Genomic DNA, 25,836 nt, shown 5'->3' with positions numbered 1-25,836 from the left:
CACACCTGCACCCAACCACACCCGCACCAAACCACACCCGCACCCAACCACATCTGCACCAAACCACATCCGCACCCAACCACATCCGCACCCAACCGCACCCAACCACACCCACACCCAACCATACCCATACCCAAACACACCCGCACCCAACCACACCTGCACCCAACCACACCCGTACCCAACCACACCCACTCACAACCACACCCACAACCACACACATACCCACAACCGCACCCAACCACCCACACAACCACACACACAACCCCACACACAACCACATCTGCAATCGCACCCATAACTGCACCCGCACACCACAACCACACAGCCACACACACCCCACCCACACCACACCCAACCACACACACAACCTCACCCGCACCCACAACCACACAAATACAACCCCACACACAAACCCACACACAACCCCACACACAACCCCACACATACAAACACACACAACCACATAAAACCACATACACAACCACAATAACACACAACCACACACACATACTACCACACACATACAACCACACACACACACAACCACAACCACACACAACCATAACCATACCCAACCCCACACCCAACCCCACACTCTCAATCGCACCCACAACTACACACACAGCCACACACACACCACAACCACACCCACACCACACCCAACCACACATACAACCTCACCCGCACCCACAACCACATAAATATAACCACACAAATACAACCACACAAATATAACCCCACACACCCCACACACAACCCCACTAATACCACACACAACCACACACATAACCACACACACAACCACACACACAACCACACACACAACCACACACATAACCACACACACAACCACACACACAACCAACCACAACCATACTGAACTGCACATGCACACCCAACCGCACACACAACCACACACACACACAACTGTACACACACAATTGCACATACCCAACCACACACACCCAACCGCACACACAACCCCACACCCAACTGCACACCCACAACCACATGCACAACCACACGCACAACCACACGCACAACCACATACATAACCACATAAACAACCCCAAACAACCACACACTACCACACACACAACTACAATAACAACCACACACACAACCATGAGCACAACCACACACACAACCTTACACACACAGAACCACAACCACACCAAACCCCACACACAACCCCACACACACGCAATCACACACACAACCACACACACAACCACAACCAAACACACAACCAACCACACACAACCACACACACAACCACACCCAACCACAACTCCCACACACAACCCCACACACACTACCCCACACATACAACCACACACAACCGCACACACAACTGCACACACAGCCACACACAACTGCACATACACACACAACCACATACACAACCACACACAACCACAATAACACATAACCACACCCACAACCACAACCACACACACAACCACAACCACACACACAACCACAACCACACACACAACCACAACCAAACACACACACAACCACAAATACAACAACAATAACACAACCACGCGCACAACCACGCGCACAACCACGTGCAAAACCACACACAAACACACAACCAAAATCACACAACCGACCACTCACACAACCACACACACAGAACCACAACCACACACAACCACGCACAACCACACACCCAACCGCACACCCACAGCTGTACCTGCAACCACAACTGTACCCACCACACACACAACCACACACAACCTCACACACAACCACAGCCACACCCGCACCCAACCACACCTGCACCCAACCACACCTGCACCCAACCACACACATCCACACCCGCATCCCCAACCACACAAATACAACCACACACAACCACACACACCCACAACTGCACCCAACCACACACACAACCACACCCGCACCCCCAATCACACAAATACAACCACACACAACCACACACCCATAACTGCACCCAACCACACACACAACCACAGCCACACACCACCACAGCCACACACCACCACAGCCACACACCACCACAGCCACACACAACCACACACACAACCATATCCGCAATTGCACCCGCACTCATAACCGCACACGCACACCACAACCACACACACCACACCCACACTACACCCACAACCTCACCCACAACCACACAAATACAACCCCATACATAACCCCACACAGCCTCATACAACCACATACACAACCACACACAACCACAATAACACACAACCATACACACATACCACCACACACATACCACACACACATACAACCACACACACAACCATACACACAACCAAACACACACACAATCACACACAGAACCACAACCACACCCAACCCAACCCCACACTCGCAATCACACCCACAACCGCACCACAACAACACCCACTCACACAGCCACACACACCACACACAACCATACCACACCCACAACCACACACACAACCTCACCCACAACCACACAAATACAACCACACAAATACAACCCCACACACAACCCTACAAATACCACACACACAACCACATACACAACTACAATACCACAACCACACACACAACCACACACAACCACACACAACCACAACCAAACTCACACAACCAAACACACACACAACGACACAAATACAACCACACAAATACAACCCCACAAATACCACACACACAACCACACACACAACTACAATAACAACCACACATAACCACGCGCACAACCACACACAAACACAACCAAACTCACACAACCACACACACAACCACACACACAACCACACACATAACCACACACACAACCATACACAACTGCACACGCACACCCAACTGCACACCCACAACTGCACAACCACACACACACCCAACCACACTCCCAACCATACACTCCCAACCACACACTCCCAACCGCACACCCAACTGCACACCCAACCATGCACACACTCACACACACAACCACACCCACAACCACACACCACAACCACGCGCACAACCACACGCACACACACAACCACACACACACAACCACACACACAACCACAACCATACACAACTGCACACGCACACCCATAACCGCACACCCAACCGCACAACCACACACACACAAACGCACTCCCAACCACACACACAACCGCACACCCAACCGCACACCCAACACAACCACATGCACAACCACACACACACAACCACACACACAATAACACAACCATCACACAACCACACACACCCCACCCAACCACAACCAACCACAACCCCACCCACAACTGCACACAACCGCACACCACACACAACCACACACATGCACACAACCACACACCCAACCGCACACCCACAGCTGTACCCACAACCGCACCCACTACACACACAACCACACACAACCTCACACACACAACCACAGCCACACCCACACCCAACCCCACCCACACCCAACCATACCCACACCCAACCACAACCACACCCACAACCACACCCACACAAATACAACCACACACAACCACAAACACAACCACACACACAACCGCATCCGCACCCATAACCGCACACCCACAACCACACCCAACAACACACAACATCACCCGCACACACAAATACAACCCCACATACAACTCCACACATACAAACACACACACACAACCACACACAACCACATACAACCACACACCACATACAACCACACACAACCACATACAACCACATACACAACCACACACAACCACAATAACACACAACCACACGCACAACCACACACAAACACACAACCAAAATCACACAACCAACCACACACACAACCACACACACAAAACCACAACCACACCCAACCCCACACCCAACCCCACACAACCACACACAACCACACACACAACCACACACACACACAACCACACACACACACACAACCGCACTCCCAACCACACACACAACCGCACACCCAACACAACCACATGCACAACCACATGCACAACCACACACACAACTACAATAACAACCATGCACAACCACACGCACACACAACCACACACACACACACAACCATCACACACAACCACACACACACCACCACATCCATATAGAACCACAACCACACACAGCCACACATACCACCACACCACAACCAACCACAACCACACCCACCCACAACTGCACACAACCACACATAACCCCACACACACAACCACAACCAACCACACACCCACAGCTGTACCCACAACCACAACTGCACCCACTATACACACAACCTCACACACACAACCACACACAGCCACACCTGCACCCAACCACACCCACACCAAACCACACCCGCACCAAACCACACCCGCACCAAACCACACCCGTACCCAACCACACCCGCACCCTACCACACCCGCACCCAACAACACCCGTACCCAACCACACCCGTACCCAACCACACCCGTACCCAACCACTCACAAACAACTGCACCCACAACCACACCCACAACCACACACACACCCACAACTGCACCCAACCACCCACACAACCACACACACAACCCCACACACAACCACATCTGCAATCGCACCCGCACCCATAACCGCATACCACAACCACACACAGCCACACACACCACACCCACACCACACTCAGCCGCACACACAACCTCACCCGCACCCACAACCACACAACCACACAAATACAACCCCACAAACAACCCCACACACAACCCCACACATACAACCACACACACCCACATACACAACCACACACAACCACAATAACAAACAACCACACACACATACCACCAGACACATACAACCACACACACACAACCACACACACACAACCACAACCACACACAACCATACCCAACCCCACACTCTCAATCACACCCACAACTACACACACAGCCACAGCCACACCACACCCAACCACACACACGACCTCACCCACAACCAGATAAATACAACCACACAAATACAACCACACAAATACAACCGCACACACCCCACAAATACCACACACAACCACGCGCATAACCACACACGCAACCACACACACAACCACACACAACCCCCCACACACAACCTCACACACAACCACAACCATACACAACTGCACATGCACCCCCAACTGCACAACCACACACACACAACCGCACTCCCAACCACACACACACAACTGCACACCCAACTGCACACCCAACCACACACCCATCACAACCACATGCACAACCACACTCACAACCACACACACAACCACACACAACCATCACACACAACCACACACACACCCCACCACATCCATACAGAACCACAACCACACACAGCCACACATGCCATCACACCCACCCACACAACACACCCAACCATAACCCCACCCACCCACAACTGCACACAACCACACACAACCACACACATGCACACAACCACACACCCAACCGCACACCCAGAGCTGTACCCACAACTGCACCACAACCGCACCTACTACACACACAACCACACACAACCTCACACACACAACCACAGCCATACCCGCACCCAACCCCACCCGCACCCAACCCCACCCGTACCCAACCACACCTGCACCCAACCACACCCACAACCACAAAACCATACAAATACAACCACACACAACCACACAGCCACACACACCACACCCACACCACACACAACCACACACAACCTCACCCGCACACACAACCACACAAATACAACCCCACACATACAACCACACACAACCACATACAACCACATACCACATACAACCACACACCACATACAACCACATACACAACCACACACAACCACAATAACACACAACCACACACACAACTACACATACAACCACAACCAAACACACACACGACACACACAACTACAATAACACAACCACGCGCACAACCACGCGCACAACCAAAATCACACAACCAACCACACACACAACCACACACACAACCACACACACACAACCACCCACACACACACACAACCACCTACACACAACCCACACACAACCACATACCCAACCAACCACAACCATACACACACACACAACCGCACTCCCAACCACACACACAACCGCACATCCAACCGCACACCCAACACAACCACATGCACAACCACATGCACAACCACACACACGAACACACACACAACTACAATAACACAACGATGCACAACCACACACACACAACCATCACACACAACCACACACACACACCACCACATCCATACAGAACCACAACCACACACAGCCACACATACCACTATACACACACCACAACTAACCACACCCACCCACAACTGCACACAACCACACACACGCACACAACCACACCCAACCGCACACCCACAGCTGTACCCACAACCACAACTGCACCCACTACACACACAATCTCACACACACAACCACACACAGCCACACCCGCACCAAACCACACCCGCACCAAACCACACCCACACCCAACCACACCCGCACCCAACCACACCCGCATCCAACCACACCCGTACCCAACCACACCCGTACCCAACCACACCCGTACCCAACCACCCACACACAACTGCACCCACAACCACACCCACAACTGCACCCAACCACCCACACACAACCCCACACACAACCACATCTGCAATCGCACCCGCACCCATAACCACACACCACAACCACACACAGCCACACACACCACACCCACACCACACTCAGCCACACACATAACCTCACCCGCACCCATAACCACACAACCACACAAATACAACCCCACAAACAACCCGACACACAACCCCACACATACAACCACACACAACCACATACACAACCACACACAACCACAATAACACAAAACCACACACACATACCACCAGACACATACAACCACACACACACAACCACAACCACACACACACAACCACAACCACACACAACCATACCCAACCCCACACTCGCAATCACACCCACAACTACACACACAGCCACAACCACACCACACCCAACCACACACACAACCTCACCCGCACCCACAACCAGATAAATACAACCACACAAATACAACCACACAAATACAACCCCACACACCCCACAAATACCACACACAACCACGCGCATAACCACACACACAACCACATACACAACCACACACAACCACCCACACACAACCTCACACACAACCACAACCATACACAACTGCACATGCACCCCAACCGCACAACCACATACACACAACCGCACTCCCAACCACACACACACAACTGCACACCCAACTGCACACCCAACCACACACCCATCACAACCACATGCACAACCACACTCACAACCACACACACAACCACACACAACCATCACACACAACCACACACACACCCCACCACATCCATACAGAACCACAACCACACACACCATCACACCCACCCACACACCACACCCAACCACAACCCCACCCACCCACAACTGCACACAACCACACACAACCACACACATGCACACAACCACACACCCAACCGCACACCCACAGCTGTACCCACAACCGCACCACAACCGCACCTACTACACACACAACCTCACACACACAACCACAGCCATACCCGCACCCAACCCCACCCGCACCCAACCCCACCCGTACCCAACCACACCTGCACCCAACCACACCCACAACCACACCCACAACCACAAAACCATACAAATACAACCACACACAACCACACAGCCACACACACCACACCCACACCACACACAACCACACACAACCTCACCCGCACACACAACCACACAAATACAACCCCACACATACAACCACACATAACCACATACAACCACATACCACATACAACCACATACCACATACAACCACATACAACCACATACACAACCACACACAACCACAATAACACACAACCACACACACAACCACACATACAACCACAACCAAACACAAACACGACACACACAACTACAATAACACAACCACGCGCACAACCAAGTGCACAACCAAAATCGCACAACCAACCACACACACAACCACACACACAACCACACATACACACAACCACCCACACACAAACACACACAACCACCTACACAGAACCACACACACAACCACATACCCAACCAACCACAACCATACACACACACAACCGCACTCCCAACCACACACACAACCGCACATCCAACCGCACACCCAACACAACCACATGTACAACCACATGCACAACCACACACACGAACACACACACAACTACAATAACACAACGATGCACAACCATACACACATAACCATCACACACAACCACACACACACACCACCACATCCATACAGAACCACAACCACACACAGCCACACATAACACTACACACACACCACAACTAACCACACCCACCCACAACTGCACACAACCACACACATGCACACAACCACACCCAACCGCACACCCACAGCTGTATCCACAACCACAACTGTACCCACTACACGCACAACCTCACACACACAACCACCCACAGCCACACCTGCACCCAACCACACCCGTACCAAACCACACCCGCACCCAACCACATCCGCACCCAACCACATCCACACCCAACCACATCCGCACACAACCACACCAAGCCACACCCGCACCCAACCACACCTGTACCCAACCACACCCGCACCCAACCACACCCGCACCCAACCACACCTGTACCCAACCACACCCACACACAACCGCACCCACAACCACACACACACCCACAACCGCACCCAACCACCCCCACAACCACACACACAACCCCATGCACAACCACATCTGCAATCGCAACCATAACTGCACCCGCACACCACAACCACACAGCCACACACTCCACACCCACACCATACCCAACCACACACACAACCTCACCCGCACCCACAACCACACAAATACAACCCCACACACAAACCCACACACCACCCCACACACAACCCCACACATACAACCACACACAACCACATACAATCACATACACAACCACAATAACACACAACCACACACACACATACTACCACACACATACAACCACACACACACACAACCATAACCATACCCAACCCCACACCCAACCCCACAATCTCAATCACACCCACAACTACTCACACAGCCACACACACACCACAACCACACCCACACAACACCCAACCACACACACAAGCTCACCCACACCCACAACCACATAAATACAACCACACAAATACAACCACACAAATACAACCCCACACACCCCACACACAACCCCACAAATACCACACACAACCACACACATAACCACACACACAACCACACATACAACCACACATACAACCACACACATAACCACACACACAACCACACACACAACCAACCACAACCATACTGAATTGCACACGCACACCCAACTGCACACACAACCACACACACACACAACTGTACACACACAACTGCACATACCCAACCACACACCCAACCGCACACACAACCCCACACCCAACCGCACACCCACAACCACACGCACAACCACACGCACAACCACACGCACAACCACATGCACAACCACATAAACAACCCCACACAACCACACACTACCACACACAACTACAATAACAACCACACACACAACCACGAGCATAACCACACACACAACCGCACACACAGAACCACAACCACACCCAATCCCACACACAACCCCACACATAACCCCCCACACACGCAATCACACACACAACCACACACACAACCACAACCAAACACACAACCAACCACACACAACCACACACACAACCACACCCAACCACAACTCCCACACAGAAACCCCACACACACTACCCCACACATACAACCACACACAACCGCACACACACAACTGCACACACAGCCACACACAACTGCACACACACACACAACCACATACACAACCACACACAACCACAATAACACACAACCACACCCAGAACCACACACACAACCACAACCACACACACAACCACAACCAAACACACACACAACCACACATACAACTACAATAACACAACCACGCGCACAACCACACGCACAACCACGTGCACAACCACACACAAACACACAACCAAAATCACACAACCGACCACACACACAACCACACACACAGAACCACAGCCACACACAACCACGCACAACCACACACCCAACCGCATACCCACAGCTGTACCTGCAACCACAACCGTACCCACCACACACAACCACACACAACCCCACACACAACCACAACCACACCCGCACCCAACCACACCCGTACCCAACCACACCTGCACCCAACCACACACAACCATACCCGCACCCCCAACCACACAAATAGAACCACACACAACCACACACACCCACAACCGCACAACCACACACACACCCAAACACACTCCCAACCATACACTCCCAACCATACACTCCCAACCACACACTCCCAACTGCACACCCAACCGCACACCCAACCGTGCACACACTCGCACACACAACCACACACACACACACACACAACCACCCACACACAACCACACACACAACCACAACCATACACAACTGCACACGCATACCCATAACCGCACACCAAACCGCACAACCACACACACACAACTGCACTCCCAACCACACACACACAACCACACACCCAACCGCACACCCAACCGTACACCCAACACAACCACATGCACAACCACACACACCTAACCACACACACAATAACACAACCATCACACAACCACACACACACCCCACCACATCCATACAGAACCACAACCACACAGCCACACACACCATCACACACACCCACACACCACACCCAACCACAACCAACCACAACCCCACCCACAACTGCACACAACCACACACCACACACAACCACACACATGCACACCACACACCCAACCGCACACTCACAGCTGTACCCACAACCGCACCCACTACACACACAACCACACAGAACCTCACACACACAACCACAGCCACACCCACACCCAACCCCACCCGCACCCAACCATACCCGCACCCAACCACAACCACACCCACAACCACACCCACACAAATACAACCACACACAACCACAAACACAACCACACACACAACCGCATCCGCACCCATAATCACACACACCACACCCACACCACACCCAACCACACACAACGTCACCCGCACACACAAATACAACCCCACACACACAACCCCACACATACAACCACACACAACCACATACAACCACACACAACCACACACAACCACATACACAACCACATACAATTACAATAACAAACAACCACATGCACAACCACACACAAACACACAACCAAAATCACACAACCAACCACACACACAACCACACACACAAAACCACAACCACACCCAACCCCGCATCCAACCCCACACAACCACACACAACCACACACACAACCACACACACACAACCACACACACACACAACCGCACTCCCAACCACACACACAACCGCACACCCAACACAACCACATGCACAACCACATGCACAACCACATGCACAACCACACACACAACTACAATAACAACCATGCACAACCACACACACACACAACCACACACACACACACAACCATCACACACAACCACACACAGACCACCACATCCATATAGAACCACAACCACACACAGCCACACATACCACCACACCACAACCAACCACAACCACACCCACCCACAACTGCACACAACCACACACAACCACACACATGCACACAACCACACCCAACCACACACCCACAGCTGTACCCACAACCACAACCACAACTGCACCCACTACACACACAACCTCACACACACAACCACACACAGCCACACCTGCACCCAACCATACCCGCACCAAACCACACCCACACCAAACCACACCTGCACCAAACCACACCTGTACCAAACCACACCCACACCCTACCACACCCGCACCCAACCATACCCACACCCAACCACACCCGTACCCAACCACACCCGTACCCAACCACACCCATACCCAACCACCCACACACAACTGCACCCACACCCACAACCACACACAACCACATACACACCCACAACTGCACCCAACCACCCACACAACCACACACACAACCCCACACACAACCACATCTGCAAGCGCACCCACACCCATAACCGCACACCACAACCACACACAGCCACACACACCACACCCACATCACACTCAGCCACACACACAACCTCACCCGTACCCACAACCACACAACCACACAAATACAACCCCAAAAACAAGCCCACACACAACCCCACACATACAACCATATACACAACCACACACAACCACAATAACACACAACCGCACACACATACCACCACACACATACAACCACACACACACAACCACAACCACACACACACAACCACAACCACACACAACCACAACCATACCCAACCCCACACTCACAATCACACCCACAACTACACACACAGCCACAACCACACCACACCCAACCACACACACAACCTCCCCCGCACCCACAACCAGATAAATACAACCACACAAATACAACCACACAAATACAACCCCACACACCCCACAAATACCACACACAACCACGCGCATAACCACACACACAACCACACACACAACCACACACACACACAACCACCCACACACAACCTCACACACAACCACAACCATACACAACTGCACATGCACACCCAACCGCACAACCACATACACAACCGCACTCCCAACCACACACACACAACTGCACGCCCAACTGCACACCCAACCACACACCCATCACAACCACATGCACAACCACACTCACAACCACACACACAACCACACACAACCATCACACACAACCACACACACACCCCACCACATCCATACAGAACCACAACCACACACAGCCACACACACCATCACACCCACCCACACACCACACCCAACCACAACCCCACCCACCCACAACTGCACACAACCACACACAACCACACACATGCACACAACCACACACCCAACTGCACACCCACAGCTGTACCCACAACCACACCACAACCACACCTACTATACACACAATCACACGCAACCTCATACACACAACCACAGCCATACCCGCACCCAACCCTACCCACACCCAACCCCACCGGTACCCAACCACACCTGCACCCAACCACACCCACAACCACACCCACAACCACACAACCATACAAATACAACCACACACAACCACACAGCCACACACACCACACCCACACCACACACAACCACACACAACCTCACCCGCACACACAACCAAACAAATACAACCCCACACATACAACAACACACAACCACATACAACCACACACCACATACAACCACACACCACATACAACCACATACAACCACGTACACAACCACACACAACCACAATAACACACAACCACACACACAACCACACACACAACCACACACACAACCACAACCAAACACACACACGACACACACAACTACAATAACACAACCACACGCACAACCATGTGCACCACCAAAATCACACAACCAACCACACACACAACCACACACACACACACACAACCACCCACCCACACACACAACCATCCACACACAACCACATACCCAACCAACCACAATCATACACACACACACAACCGCACTCCCAACCACACACACAACTGCACACCCAACCGCACACCCAACCACACACCCAACACAACCACATGCACAACCACATGCACAACCACACACACGAACACACACACAACTACAATAACACAACCACACACACACAACCACACACACACACAACCATCACACACAACCACACACACACCACCACATCCATACAGAACCACAACCACACACAGCCACACATACCACTACACACACACACCACAACCAACCACACCCACCCACAACTGCACACAACCACAGACATGCACACAACCACACCCAACCGCACACCCACAGCCGTATCCACAACCACAACTGCACCCACTACACGCATAACCTCACACACACACAACCACACACAGCCACACCTGCACCCAACCACACCCGCACCAAACCACACCCGCACCCAACCACACTCGCACCAAACCACATCCGCACCCAACCACATCCGCACCCAACCGTACCCAACCACACCTGCACCCAACCACACCCGTACCCAACCACACCCGCACCCAACCACACCCGCACCCAACCACACCCATACCCAACCACACCCACCCACAACCACACCCACAACCACACAACCATACAAATACAACCACACACAACCACACAGCCACACACACCACACCCACACCACACACAACCACACACAACCTCACCCGCACACACAACCAAACAAATACAACCCCACACATACAACAACACACAACCACATACAACCACACACCACATACAACCACACACCACATACAACCACATACAACCACGTACACAACCACACACAACCACAATAACACACAACCACACACACAACCACACACACAACCACACACACAACCACAACCAAACACACACACGACACACACAACTACAATAACACAACCACACGCACAACCATGTGCACCACCAAAATCACACAACCAACCACACACACAACCACACACACACACACACAACCACCCACCCACACACACAACCATCCACACACAACCACATACCCAACCAACCACAATCATACACACACACACAACCGCACTCCCAACCACACACACAACTGCACACCCAACCGCACACCCAACCACACACCCAACACAACCACATGCACAACCACATGCACAACCACACACACGAACACACACACAACTACAATAACACAACCACACACACACAACCACACACACACACAACCATCACACACAACCACACACACACCACCACATCCATACAGAACCACAACCACACACAGCCACACATACCACTACACACACACACCACAAGCAACCACACCCACCCACAACTGCACACAACCACAGACATGCACACAACCACACCCAACCGCACACCCACAGCCGTATCCACAACCACAACTGCACCCACTACACGCATAACCTCACACACACACAACCACACACAGCCACACCTGCACCCAACCACACCCGCACCAAACCACACCCGCACCCAACCACACCCGCACCAAACCACATCCGCACCCAACCACATCCGCACCCAACCGTACCCAACCACACCTGCACCCAACCACACCCGTACCCAACCACACCCGCACCCAACCACACCCGCACCCAACCACACCCATACCCAACCACACCCACACACAACCGCACCCACAACCACACACACACCCACAACCGCACCCAACCACCCACACAACCAAACACACAAACCCACACACAACCACTTCTGCAATCGCACCCATAACTGCACCCGTACACCACAACCACACAGCCACACACACCACACCCACACCACACCCAACCACACACACAACCTCACCCGCACCCAAATACAACCCCACACACAAACCCACACACAACCCCACACACAACCCCACACATACAACCACACACAACCAAATACAACCACAATAACACACAACCACACACACACATACTACCACACACATACAACCACACACACACACAACCACAACCACACACAACCATAACCATACCCAACCCCACACTCTCAATCGCACCCACAACTACACACACAGCCATACACACACCACAACCACACCCACACCACACCCAACCACACACACAACCTCACCCGCACCCACAACCACATAAATACAACCACACAAATACAACCACACAAATACAACCCCACACACCCCACACACAACCCCACAAATACCACACACAACCACAGACATAACCACACACACAACCACACACACAACCACACACACAACCACACACATAACCACACACACAACCACACACACAAGCAACCACAACCATACTGAACTGCACATGCACACCCAACCGCACACACAACCACACACACACACAACTGTACACACACAACTGCACATACCCAACCGCACACACACAACTGCACATACCCAACCGCACACACAACCCCACACCCAACCGCACACCCACAACCACACCCACAACCACACGCACTACCACATGCACAACCACATAAACAACCCCAGACAACCACACACTACCACACACAACTATGATAACAACCACACACACAACCACGAGCACAACCACACACACAACCACACACACAGAACCCCAACCACACCCAACCCCACACACAACCCCACACACACGCAATCGCACACACAACCACACACACAACCACAACCAAACACACAACCAACCACACACAACCACACACACAACCACACCCAACCACAACTCCCACACACAACCCCACACACACTACCCCACACATACAACCACACACAACCGCACACACACAACTGCACACACAGCCACACACAACTGCACATACACACACAACCACATACACAACCACACACAACCACAATAACACACAACCACACCCACAACCACACACACAACCACAACCACACACACAACCACAACCAAACACACACACAACCACACATACAACTACAATAACACAACCACACGCACAACCACGCGCAAAACCACGTGCACAACCACACACAAACACACAACCAAAATCACACAACCGACCACACACACAACCACACACACAGAACCACAACCACACCCAACCCCACACAACCACACACACAACCACACACAACCACATACATACACAACCACCCATACACAACCACACACACAACCACACACCCAACCAACCACAACCATACACACACACACACACAACCGCACTCCCAACCGCACACAACCGCACACCCAACCGCACACCCAACACAACCACATGTACAACCACACACACAACCACACACACAACTACAATAACACAAGCACGCACAACCACACACACACACAACCACACACACACACAACCACACACACACACAACCATCACACACACACAACCATCACACACAACAACACACACACAACCACATCCATACAGAACCACAACCACACAGTGCCACACATACCACCACACAGACCCACACACCACACCCAACCACAACCAACCACAACCACACCCACACACAACTGCACACAACCACACACACACAACCACACTCAATGCACACCCACAGCTGTACCCACAACCGCAACCACAACTGCACCCACTACACACACAACCTCACACACAACCACACACAGACACACCTGCACCAAACCACACCTGCACCAAACCACACCCGCACCCAACCCCATCCCCACCCAACCACACCCGCACCCACACCCAACCACACCCGCACCCAACCACACCCGTACCCAACCACACCCATACCCAACCACACTCATACACAACCGCACCCACACCCACAACCACACAACCACACACACCCCCACAACCGCACCCAACCACACACACAACCCCACACACAACCACATCTGCAATCACACCCATAACCGCACACACACCACAACAACCCACAGCCACACACACCACACCCACACCACACCCAACCTCACCCGCACCCACAACCACACAACCACACAAATACAACCCCACACTCAACCCCACACATACAACCACACACAACCACATATAACCACATACACAACCACACACAACCACAATAACACACAACCACAATAACACACAACCACACACACACATACCACCACACACATACAACCACACACACAACCACACACACACAACAACAACCATACCCAACCCCACACCTAACCCCACACTCGCAATCACACCCACAACTACACACACAGCCACACACACACCACAACCACACCCACACCACACCCAACCACACACACAACCTCACCCGCACCCACAACCGCATAAATACAACCATACAAATACAACCACATAAATACAACCCCACACACCCCACACACAACCCCACAAATACCACACACAACCACACACAGAACCACGCGCATAACCACACACAACCACACACAACCACACACATAACCACACACATAGCCACACACACAACCACACACACAACCAACCACAACCATATAGAACTGCACACTCACACCCAACTGCACACACAACCACACACACACACAACGGTACACACACAACCGCACACACCCACCACACACACCCAACCACACACACCCAACCGCACACACAACCCCACACCCAACCGTAAACCTACAACCACACCCACAACCACAAACACAACCCCACAGACAACCACATCTGCAATCGCACCCATAACCGCACCCACACAGCAAAACCACACACAGCCACACACACCACACCCACACCACACCCAACCACACACACCTCACCCGCACCCGCAACCACACAACCACACAAATACAACGCCACACAACCCCATACATACAACCACACACAACCACATACAACCACATACACAACCACACACAACCACAATAACACACAGCCACACAAACACATACCGCCACACATATACAACCACACATATACAACCACACACAACCACACACACACAACCACACACACAACTGCACACAACAACAACCATACCCAACCCCACACCCAACCCCACACTCGCAATCGCACCCACAACTACACATACAGCCACACACATACCACAGCCACACCCACACCACACCCAACCACACACACAACCTCACCCGCACCCACAACCACATAAATACAACCACACAAACACAACCACACAAATACAACCCCACACACCCCACACACAACCCCACAAATACCACACACAACCACACACACAACCACACACATAACCACACACACAACCACACACACAACCAACCACAACCATATAGAACTGAACACGCACACCCAACCGCACACACCCAACCGCACACACCCAACCACACACACAACCCCACACCCAACCGCACACCCACAACTACACCCACAACCACACCCACAACCACACGCACAACCACACACACAACCACATAAACAACCCCACACAACCACACACACAACTACAATAACAACCAAACACAACCATGAGCTCAACCACAACCAAACACACACAACCACACACACAGAACCACACCCAACCCCACACACAACCACACATACAACCGCACACACACAACCACACACAACCACAACCAAACACGCAACCAACCACACACAACCACACACACAACCACACACAACCACAAGCACACACAACTCCCACATACAACCCCACACACACTACCCCACACACATTACCCCACACATACAACCACACACACACAACTGCAAACACAGCCACACACAACTGCACACACACACACAACCACACACAACCACATACACAACCACACACAACCACAATAACACACAACCACACCCACAACCACACACACAACCACAACCGCACAAACAAACACAACCAAACACACACACAACCACACATACAACTACAATAACAAGACCACGTGCACAACCACACACAAACACACAACCAAAATCACACAACCAACCACACACACAACCACACACACAGAACCACAACCACACCCAACCCCACACAACCACACACAACCACACACACAACCACAACTGCACAAACAACCCCAACCAAACACACACACAACCACACATACAACTACAATAACACAACCACGCACAAACACACAACCAAAATCACACAACCAACCACACACACAACCACACACACAGAACCACAACCACACCCAACCCCACACAACCCCATACAACCACACACACACACAACCACCCACACACAACTACACACACAACCACACACCCAACCAACCACAACCATACACACACGCACACAACCGCACTCCCAACCACTCACAACCACACACCAAACTGCACTCCCAACACAACCACATGCACAACCACATACACAACCACACACACAACTACAATAACACAACCACGCACAACCACACACACACAGCCACACACACTCAACCATCACACACAACCACACACACACAACCACATCCATACAGCACCACAACCACACACAGCCACACATACCACCACACACACCCACACACCACACCCAACCACAACCAACCACAACCACACCCACACACAACTGCACACAACCACTGTTACAGTCTGTTGTAACAATCATGCTCAGACTCACTTAGAAGAATCCTGATTAGTTACAGATACTTGTTGTAAGGAGTAAGTGTTTTAGATCATGCTCATGGTAGAGGGTTGTCTGATTGTATTTTATTATATTTTTTCTTTTGAATGTTTTTGCCAATGCTTGATTAGAAAGAAATGTTAAGAATCTCGCTACTTTGTGTTCAGGCAGCCTCATGTTACCAAACACGTTCCCTAAGCACGTTTTGTTTAGTATGAGCAACGAGTTTCCTATCACGTTATTATTCAGACTGTGTTTCTATAATTATGCACGTTGTTGAACATGCCCCGTGTTCGGCTGTTGAAAGCCACGTTCATAGCAGCTGCTTTCAACGCGTATGTTGTGCACGTGTAACTCTGCTCCCTCCTTGTGCCAACCCCACCCTCCAGCAATCTATTTAAACCCCAGACGAACGAACAGACTTGCTTGCGCTCGTTGATTCCTCACTCACCTGACGGCAGAGATTCAAGCTCCCGCGTCCAAGATCCAGTCTTCGCTTCTGTGTTGGTGATTCTGGTCCGGACTTCAAAACCTTCCCTCGTTGTCCCGGAAACTCCTCCCGCTTCCTTCCGGAGTTGCAGATGAATCGGTACTCGTTTCAAAAAGGGCAACAAATGAGAGAAAAGATCGAGCAGTGAGTACTTGGCAGGCAATGCGAAGAAACGAACAGTAAGTTTATTTTGCATTACATTTTGCGCATTTAAGCAAAGGACCAAGGTTAAGCTTGCAAAAGACAACAAATGAATACCCAACGAGCAGGAAAAGACTTAGCTTAATTCCTTCTGGTAGATTCAGCCTTTTGTACAGCGATCTCAAGTGTGAAGACTCTGTGAATAGAAAAGAAATGACTAGAAAAAGAGACATAAATATTTTTAAGTATTTGCAGACAATTCTTCAGTAAGTGTTCTATGCTGGAACATCTCGCCAATTCTTCCATCCTTCCTAAAAGAAATCATCATAACAAGACTTTTGAATCCTGTTTCTAATATCATTACAGACTCATAATGTTGGTAAAAGTTATTCAGGTGACGACACAACCTGAGTAGAGAAAGGTATACTTTCAGTGGTCGAATTTTGCAAACAATTATCGCCTTAGTTTTTACTAGCCTGCTAATATGTTTCTGTTCTTTGTAGACGCGAACTGAAAGAAAGCAGGCAGCACATTTCAGAAGCAAGCCGAGATCCGGTGTGTCTTTCTGTTTATTATTTTGTCCCATTTCCCCCTTCCCTTAAGAATTTAAGTTGGGCAGGCTGTGTTCATATTCATTCTAGTTCAAAAGAGGTTCTTGGGGGAAGTCGGGAGCAATCTACACATCTCTCAAGTTGAACGCCCTGCTTTTCAGGTGAGTGAAGGTTAACAGAAGCGCAAGCCTTCACAACAAATAGGTTCTCCTTGAGAGATATGGATTTAGAAACTGATAGTATAGATGGCCAAGCAATGGCGCAGGCACTATCGGAAGATGTGGAAGGCTCAACCTGAGGCAGTTTGTGCAGTGGATGGTTCAGCCTTATCTTCAGGAATGATAACGAAGAAAACTACTCCTCTGATCATGGTATGTCAAAATGGTCATACTGAGCAAATTGGTTTTGATTTAATTGACACACCAACGTTTGGCCTTATTCTAGGGGTACCATGGTTAACTTTGCATAACCCTAGAATTAATTGGACCTTACGAACGGTAACCTTAGATTCCACTTATTGTCGAGAATCTTGTTATCAGGAAGCACTAAATGAATCTATGACAACGTTACATTGTGCCACTACAGATACACATGTGGTGAACCTCCCATTTGAGTATCAAGACTTTAAAGATGTATTTGACCCTATGAAGGCTGGTTCTTTGCCACCTCATAGATCGTACGATTGTCATATTGACTTAATACCCGGAGCTACTTTGCCTAACACGAGAGTGTATGCTCTCACTGAAGAGGAAACTAAGTATTTGAGAACGTATCTTGATGAGTTGTTGGCGTCAGGTTTTATAAGACATTCCACCTCTCCAGTATCCTCGCCACTATTTTTTATTCCCAAACCAGATGGAAGTCTTCGCGCTTGCATTGACTATCGCGGACTAAACAAGGCCACAATAAAGAATAAATATCCGTTGCCTTTGATTCCTGTTCTCTTAGACCAATTACGTCATTCCACTATTTACACAAAGTTGGATTTGAGAGGTGCATATCACCTTGTCAGAGTGAAAGAAAATGATGAGTGGAAAACTGCCTTTAAAACCAAGTTAGGATTATTTGAATACACAGTCATGCCCTTTGGTTTATGTAATGCGCCTGCAGCATTTCAATTTTTTATCAATGAGGTGTTGCATGAATTCCTTGATGTGTGTGTAATTGTGTACATTGATGATATACTTATTTATTCAAAAACTAGAGAAGAACATGTACATCAAGTCAGAGCAGTATTACAGAAATTGCTAACAAATCATTTATTTGCTAAGCTTGAAAAATGTATTTTTAATACAGACACAGTTGATTTCCTTGGGTATTGTTTATCGCCAGCAGGAATAATGATGAATGTTAAAAAGGTAAATGCCATTAGAGATTGGCCTGAACCCACAACTGTAAAAGAAGTACAAAAGGTCTTGGGTTTTGCCAATTTTTACAGGCGTTTTATTCCTCATTTTGCTGAAACTGTAGTACCTTTAACCAAACTGTTGCACAAAGGGCAGAAATTCATATGGTCAGAACAAACAGCTCATGCGTTTGAGTTACTTAAAGAAAAATTCACCTCTGCACCTTTGCTAAAACATCCAGACCCCGATCTTCCCTTCTTTGTTGAGGCGGATGCTTCACAAGTGGCCGTGGGAGCTGTGCTCTCTCAAAGAGACATTCAGGATGGACAACTTCATCCTGTGGCTTTTTATTCTAAAAAATTGTTGCCAGCTGAGCAGAATTATACTGTAGCTGAGAGGGAGCTCTTAGCAATAAAATTGGCTTTTACTGAATGGAGACATCATTTAATGGGCACAAAATTTCCTGTCACAATATTTAGTGATCACAAAAATTTACAGTTTTTCAGTTCTGTAAGAGCATTAACACCCAGACAAATGCGCTGGCTAAATTTCTTTAGTGCTTTTGATTTTGTTATAACTTACCGACCAGGAACACAGCAAATTCAGTCAGATGTGCTATCTAGATATGGGTACACTGCTGAACTTAAAAAAGAAGGATCAGGTCCTCCCATAATTCTTCCACAAAAAATTTTGGTACCAGTTACACAACAGGATTTTTTGAAAGCTATCAGAGAGGAACATTTAAAATTAAAGACCCAAGATTGGTTAAAAAATCCTCTCCATGCTATACAAGATGGTTTGTTTTACCATAACTCTTTGCTATATGTGCCAACCAAGGAGTTGTAAGAAAAGGTTATGGCGTGGCACCATGATTCAAGTTTAGCCGGTCATCCAGGTTCACAAAAGACCTTGGACAGTTGTAAAAAGCATTTTTGGTGGCATGCAATGATTTCAGACATTAAGAAGTATGTTAATGCTTGTCCAATTTGTGCAAGAAATAAATCTTTACACAAAGCACCTATGGGATTGTTGCAACCATTACCAACTCCTCCGAGTCCCTGGCATACAATCAGTTTAGACTTCATAACTAATTTACCTGAGTCTAACACCTATACAACTATTTTAGTGGTAGTGGATTATCTATCAAAGATGGCACACTTCATTCCTTTGATTAAACTCCCTACCGCCGCAGAGTTGACTGATATTTTCATTAAAGAAATTGTGAGGTTACATGGATTGCCAATCAAGATCCTTTCGGACAGAGGGAGTCAATTTACCTCTAAATCCTGGGCAAATTTGGGAAAGAGTCTTAAAATGGAAATAGCTCTTTCAACGGCCTTTCATCCAGAAACTGATGGCCAAACGGAACGAGTAAACCAAACATTATTACAAACTTTACGTTGTTTAATGGCAGAGTTTACCACTGAGTGGGATAAGGTATTACCAGTTGCAGAGTTTATCTATAACAACAATGTACATTCTGCAACAAAATGCACTCCTTTTTATTTTTTGCAGGGATATCATCCACAAGCATTACCTATTACAGTCACTCCCTCTTTGACCCCAGGAGTCACCGAACGATTATCTACACTATTAAACATACAAGAAAAAGCTATTAAACATTTAAACAAGTATAAAGAATCTATGAAAATACAAGCAGATAAACATAGAATAGATACCCCAAAATATCAAGTAGGAGACAAGGTGTGGCTGTCAACTAAAAATTTAAGGCTAACAGGTTCAAGGAAATTGTTACCAAGATACATAGGACCATTTGTTGTAAAAAAAATCATCAATCCGGTTACAGTTCAATTGGAATTACCCTTAGAATATCCTGTACATCCTGTTTTCCATGTATCCTTGTTGAAACCATATAATTCACAAACTAGGCCAGAAACCCCACCTCCTCCCATTCAGGTTGATGGGCATTTGGAATATGAAGTGCAGAAAATCCTGGATGCAAAAAGAATGCGAGGCAAGCTGTATTATCTGATAGCCTGGAAGGGTTTTGATGCTACAGAAAATTCATGGGAACCAGCATCATTTGTTCATGCCCCTCGGCTACTGAGACAATTTTATTTACGTTTCCCACTCAAGCCTCGCCCGGTAGGGCGGCCTTTGAGGGGAGCGACTGTTACAGTCTGTTGTAACAATCATGCTCAGACTCACTTAGAAGAATCCTTATTAGTTACAGCTACTTGTTGTAAGGAGTAAGTGTTTTAGATCATGCTCATGGTAGAGGGTTGTCTGATTGTATTTTATTATATTTTTTCTTTTGAATGTTTTTGCCAATGCTTGATTAGAAAGAAATGTTAAGAATCTCGCTACTTTGTGTTCAGGCAGCCTCATGTTACCAAACACGTTCCCTAAGCACGTTTTGTTTAGTATGAGCAACGAGTTTCCTATCACGTTATTATTCAGACTGTGTTTCTATAATTATGCACGTTGTTGAACATGCCCCGTGTTCGGCAGTTGAAAGTCACGTTCATAGCAGCTGCTTTCAACGCGTATGTTGTGCACGTGTAACTCTGCTCCCTCCTTGTGCCAACCCCACCCTCCAGCAATCTATTTAAACCCCAGATGAACGAACAGACTTGCTTGCGCTCGTTGATTCCTCACTCACCTGACGGCAGAGATTCAAGCTCCCGTGTCCAAGATCCAGTCTTCGCTTCCGTGTTGGTGATTCTGGTCCGGACTTCAAAACCTTCCCTCGTCGTCCCGGAAACTCCTCCCGCTTCCTTCCGGAGTTGCAGATGAATCGGTCCTCGTTTCAAAAAGGGCAACAAATGAGAGAAAAGATCGAGCAGTGAGTACTTGGCAGGCAATGCGAAGAAACGAACAGTAAGTTTATTTTGCATTACATTTTGCGCATTTAAGCAAAGGACCAAGGTTAAGCTTGCAAAAGACAACAAATGAATACCCAACGAGCAGGAAAAGACTTAGCTTAATTCCTTCTGGTAGATTCAGCCTTTTGTACAGCGATCTCAAGTGTGAAGACTCTGTGAATAGAAAAGAAATGACTAGAAAAAGAGACATAAATATTTTTAAGTATTTGCAGACAATTCTTCAGTAAGTGTTCTATGCTGGAACATCTCGCCAATTCTTCCATCCTTCCTAAAAGAAATCATCATAACAAGACTTTTGAATCCTGTTTCTAATATCATTACAGACTCATAATGTTGGTAAAAGTTATTCAGGTGACGACACAACCTGAGTAGAGAAAGGTATACATTCAGTGGTCGAATTTTGCAAAC

The sequence above is a fragment of the Triturus cristatus genome, chromosome 1_1 (assembly GCF_964204655.1).
Source record: "Triturus cristatus chromosome 1_1, aTriCri1.1, whole genome shotgun sequence".
Classification (NCBI taxonomy): domain Eukaryota; kingdom Metazoa; phylum Chordata; class Amphibia; order Caudata; family Salamandridae; genus Triturus; species Triturus cristatus.
Note: the sequence above shows the minus strand (reverse complement) of the source record.